The sequence below is a fragment of the Micromesistius poutassou genome (assembly GCF_964030765.1).
Source record: "Micromesistius poutassou genome assembly, contig: SCAFFOLD_777, whole genome shotgun sequence".
Lineage (NCBI taxonomy): Eukaryota > Metazoa > Chordata > Actinopteri > Gadiformes > Gadidae > Micromesistius > Micromesistius poutassou.
Window position 1 is genome coordinate 7047 of NW_028177975.1, and position 5750 is coordinate 12796.

The 5750-nt window shown below is 50.4% G+C and overlaps 1 pseudogene across 1 annotated transcript; it reads right to left on the reverse strand.

The window, feature by feature from the left end:
* Positions 1-257: 257 nt before the first annotated feature.
* On the reverse strand, positions 258-4553 carry LOC311374896 (plexin-A2 pseudogene; annotated as a pseudogene). The gene is made up of 2 exons: positions 3318-4553; positions 258-440 (listed from the first exon to the last, which is right to left on the reverse strand). The product of its transcript is annotated as a plexin-A2 pseudogene (transcript).
* Between the last annotated feature and the right edge of the window lie 1197 nt (positions 4554-5750).

Sequence of the window (5750 nt, forward strand, 5' to 3'; positions counted from 1 at the left end):
CATTCATCCATCCATCTTTAAACTTTAAACTGTGAAAAAATGTATACTGCAACTGATTATTAATGAATTATGACGGTCTGTCTGTCTGTCCATCTTTCTATCAATCGATCATGATCAGTAAACGTCTAATGTGGACACCAAGTAGCAGTTACACTTCAGCTCATTCGAACAGGAGAGTGACGTGAGTGACGTGAAGACCCGTCGCTGCCTAGCAGTGCCAGGTCTTCAAAGCCACAGATCTGGAACCCTTCTCCTACCTTCTTCAGCATGCCGCTCCGGGTGCCCAGGAAGACCACGCTGTGGCCATCGTAGATGTAGGAGGTGACCGAGGTCAGCCTGTCCCGGGACTCGGTGTACAGGGCCTGGCTGGAGACCAGCTGGGAGCCACCCAGGGGCTGGTTGATGTCCAGCCCGCAGAAGTGGTCATCGATGGGAACCGGCTGCTCGGAGAGAAGGGGTGAGGCAGGGGGGAGGATGGGGAGGAGGGGAGGATAGGAGGTTTGGATGGGTGGGCGCAGATGGAAAGTAGGGATGGGGGGAATTGAGAAGGGGGGGGGATTGAGGGGGAGAGTGGGGGGGGGGTGGGAGTAAGGGGGGGTCGGAATTGAGGGGGGGGAGTGGGAGTGGAGAGGAAGGATGGCGGGTGAAGAGGAGTACAACAAGAGGAGGAAGTGGTTAGTGGTTATACATTACATCCATTATGGTTTTGGGGGTTAGGGAATTTTAGGGATTTGATAGTATTTTATATCAAAAGTTTGGAAAAAAGAGTACTAAGACACCAGAGTCAATCGAGGGTTGAGGGATGATGAGAAAGAAAGGATGGTGGGAGGTGGAAAATAAAAAAGGGAGAGAGAGAGAGACAGAGAGAGAGAGAGAGAGAGAGAGCGAGAGAGAGGGAGATGAAGGAGTCGGCTGCAGATGCGTGGGAAGAGGAGTTTAGGAGCTAAACTGACTCGCGGAGGAGCTAACATATCATCTGCTGATCTCTGAAGGGTTAGAGCACACCAGCCTCCGAGGCATTTTTATTAGATTTTGGAGTCCTCCTGTTATACTTGGTATATGTCTTTTCAGCTTGTACGTACTTTTGGGGCACATAAATAATCGCTCATGGAGAACAAGAGATGTAGAACAACTGTGTGTGTGTATTTTCGGGCACAGGATTCGGGCACGTAGTGTTGCTAGGGTGTTCAAATACACCGGGTTCGATCCCACCGTGTCCACGGTAACGGCATCTTGAGCACGAGGCCGTAAAGATTCAGATACATACTGTATATAGGAATCCAAGGCAAGTCGCTTTGGATGGAAGGGTATTCCTAAATGTAATTCTCATCATAGTAGTAGTGGATGCTGTGACTTGCCGACATCACAGAAGCTCACAACGGGGGATGAGATGTTTTGATTGGGCATGAAAGGGAACAGGGTGTTTAGCTGTTGTTGCTTGAGCTGCCACCCATCTCCAGTCTCTTCTAATCAGCTGCATGGCTAAATCAATCTGTTAAGGGATGCTAGTTCCTAGCTCAGCATCCCTACAGGTCTGGCTGCTGTATGAGGAGATCACGTCTAACTAGTTTGAGTGGGCTGTATATTGTTAACCGTAAAGTATTTTTTTACTACACATAGTGCTCATTGCTGTCTTAAAAATATAGAATAAATGTCCTATAAATGTATACTATAAAGTCATTAAGAGAGAGAGCATTCCCCCATTATTGGTGAGTGCGTTACTTTAGTAATATGTGTTTATTATTGTGCAGCTAATGGTAAAAAAAATAAGATTGCCTGATCTGAGTACTGCTAAATCCTGGCGCCAAGATTAGCTTAGTTTTGATCTTCTGCTGTTCTGTGTAATTAGCTTATAAGCGAAAATGTACAATTTAGCTACATCCAACCAGGATTTAACCATTGTTATTTAATTAACTCCAATAAAATTAATTAAGACCATTGACTGTCTGCCAAGCCGTAATGAATGGCTAAATAACAACGCGTTTGTCATTGTCATATTTCATTACAACCCATTTGTTTAATGGAATAGCGAAATCCAAACAGATGCGAGATGTGACGCATATAATGTTTTGGTTGTTTTGGTTGTTTCTAGAGATCCCTTCTGTTTGGATGAAAGCCATTTGTTTCTGATAAAAGCCTTTTGTGTTTGCTACAAGCCTTTCAAATATGCAGGTTTCACAAAAGGCACAGACATGTAAGTGCTCGCTGTAAGCAAGACCTCTTATAAAACCTCAAGCATAGGTCTCTCAGGTTCAACCAACCACAGCTGGCTACGGGAAAAGCACAGGAAAACTGAAGAGAGATGGGAGGAAGAACACTGAAAGGAAGATAAAGAAAGGAGATGGAGAGAGAGAGAGAGAGAGAGAGAGAGAGAGAGAGCGAGAGAGAGCTAGTGAGAGTGAGAGAGAGAAAGAGAGAGAGAAAAAAAAGCGAGAAAGCGAGAGTAAGAGAGAGAGAGAGAGAGAGCGAGAGAGAGCTAGTGAGAGTGAGAGAGAGAAAGAGAGAGAGAAAAAAAAGTGAGAAAGCGAGAGTAAGAGAGCGAGAGAGAGAGCAAGCAAGAGAGAGAGAAAGAGAGAGAGTGAAGGAGAGCGAGTGAGAAAGGGAGAATATGCAGGATCAAAATACAAAAGAGAGTGGGACAGCCAGGAAAAGTGGGTGGGGGAGTTTTGCAGACCGAGTGGGTGAATAAAACCCAAGCTAAATAGAAAACTCCTTTGATTAGCATAGTAAAACTAATCTCCCCCTGGCCAGTCCCGTCCCTGGGGAAATCTTAATGGTGTTTCAGGTTCTCTTGGGCTGGCACCCCTATCAGCCCCTCACAGTGCAACCAGCACCGTTGGGTAGCTGGAGAACACTGTAAGACTAAGTCAAGGCTGCTCACGCACCTGACCCTGTTTCTAGATTGGAGATGCAGTGTGAGTGTGCTTGTGTGCTTGTGTGCTTGTGTGTTTGGAGGGGTGCACGATAAGACCTCATTTTGTGTGTGTTTTGTGTGAACAATTGTGTGTGGTGATTTCAGTTCCTTGGACTCCTCTTTTGTTTCTCCCTCAATTCTCTGCTTGGCCCGCTCTCTCCGTCTCTCTCCTTCTGCCTCTCTCTCTAACCCTCTCTGCCTTTCTTTCTCACAGCGCCTCCTTTACTCTCTACCCTTCCATCTATCCATCTTCTTCACCACCCTACTGCTCTCTTTCTCGCTCCACATCTCATCTCCGTGACTTGCTGGCTGCCTCCCTCCCTCCATACCTCCCTCCCTCCTTCCCTCCCTCCCTCCCTCCCTTACCACCCTCTTTTCCCCATCCATCAGTCCAGTCTCTTACCGCCTTGGTGCACTGCACGTCCTTCCCGAGCAGCCAGTGCAGCTCCAGGTGTCCCTCGCCCTGGTAGCAGGACTGCAGGCGCTCCTTGATGCGGGCGTTGATCTCCCGCAGGGTGAACACGCACAGCGCCGAGTGGTCCGGCGGCTCGTGGTACTGCTTCTGGCCCTTGGCGAACACGGCGAAGAGCACGTCCTCCTGGGCGCTGACGTTCAGCGCCCGGGCCAGCGCGCGGCCCGCCTTGCCCAGGTGGGCGGCCTGCAGGAGCCGGTACTCCTCCCCGCGGTGCACGCAGCCCAGCGGCAGGGACACGTACGAGTGGAACTTCTTGTCGCCCTTGCAGAGGCGGACGATGCGCGTGGTGTAGAAGAGGTCGCCGGGGGAGCCGCCCGCCGGCGTGCCGCTCTCGGGCGGCGTCTCGGGCTGCACCGTCAGGAAGTAGACGAAGGGCCCGCTGGAGAAGCCGTACACGTAGTAGATGTCGAAGCGCGGCACCAGCGCCAGCGTGTCCGACGGGATCTTGATGAGCGACGACACAAAGTCCGTGTGCAGCTCGTAGTCCAGCATGGCGGAGGACTCGGGGTCGCGCGGCAGCTTGCGGCTGGACACGGTGGGGAAGTAGTCCTGCTTGCCGCCCACCGCCGTGCCCACGTACAGCGTGGCGTCCTGGCCCGGCGACTGCACCACCACGCCGTACATGGTGCCCGTGTGGTTGTCGCTGGACAGGTAGTGCTCCTTCTTGTGTGTGGGCTCCACCAGGATGAACAGGTCGCCCAGCCGCATCAGCTTGCACACGCCCTGGTAGAGGCTGCCGCAGGCCAGCAGCCGGTTGTGGGAGTAGTCCACCAGCAGGAGCTTGTTGACGTTGTCGGTGGAGGCCAGCGGCTCCGAGCAGGGCTGGACGATGAGGGGCGGGTAGCAGGCCTTGTTGTCGTACTCCGGGCCCGTGTCGTGGGACACCAGCAGGGTGAGGTTGGCCGACAGCTTGTAGATGCGGTTGACGGCGCCCACGTACAGCGCCCCCGTGCTCCGGTGCACCGTCAGGTGGTTCAGAGCCCACTCCTTCCTCTCCGACTGGAAGACGTTCAGGGCCGCCCCCCCAGCCACAGTGGGCTCAGAGTTTGCCGAGATGAGCGACAGGAAGCAGAGTGTCAGCTGCCATAGCGACATGACCTTGGGAAGCCTGTGACCGGTGGCGAGGTCATAGTATGTCCTTCCCGTATCCAGGCACGTACCCATCCCCATGGGGCTCCGGTGAGCGGTGAGCTCCGGGGAAACGGATGGGGATGTTGCGTCGGCGGGAAAGTGAGAAGAACCCGATGGGAATGTTCACCACGCCGTGCTTTTGGTCCGCCTTTGGTCGAACTTCACATCGTTCTGCAGGGAGGAGAGGAAGAACAAACATGTTGATATTTCACTTTCCACAATGGGAAGGGGTTTTGAAGGGGACAGAGCTTTCAAGATACCGTTCCACCATTAATCCAACTAAAAGCGCACAATTTAAACCGCAGGCTTCTTTCTGTGTCTTTGCTTAGTTAGTTAGACACACAAAACATTAAAGGGACAAGCAGTCATTTGTACAAACTGTCGCCCCTACTTTCCTCCTAGCCTCTGGTGGTCTTAAGCTCGTTCTATCTACAGGGGGCCTCATTATATGTACTTGTCACTGTTGGGAGGGGAACTAACTGTACACCATTACTTCAACAAAGGAGAGACAAATCATGCCTGCTCCGACCCTCTGTTTTGCCCACTAATTAAGTATGATCCATATGTATTAATTATGCCTCCACTTTCTGTGCTTTGCTGCTTTCCTGAGTCCAGCTCTCGCCCCCCGCCAGCTCAACCACCGCCACCCCCGCACGCTACTCTAAATGGTTGAATCCAGGAGGAATTAATCACTATCCACTGCGGCCGACATTCCCAAATTAATCAGGGTCTTTTTTTTTTTTCAAGGGTGGTGGGGAGTCATTAACGATTCGGAGCCAGCCAGCATCAACGCCTCACTCTGTCTTCTGTTTAATTTCGTTAGCATATTTTATGTAGATTAATGCGGAGAACAAACAATGTCCAACTGAAATACGTCCAGACTGGAGGATGGATGGGATGAAGAGAGCCAGGGAGGCGAGTAGTTTTATTCATAGTTTTTGTTATGGTTATATGGTTATGTAGTTATCAAGTACGGGTAGGATGTCAATCAATCAACTTTATTTATAGAGCAAAGTGCAGAGAGATGAGTTGTTTTATGAACAGTTGTTTTATTTTGTTATATGGATTTATATCAATCACACGTTGTTTATGAAGTGGTTTCGTGTGGAACTGCAATTCCCAGTGCTTAACCAGGGAAACAACACAGCTAAAACCAAATGATGAACGAGTTTAAAATATAAATAACCAGAATCTCTCAGAATAAGCTCAATAATGATTACGCCACAACTC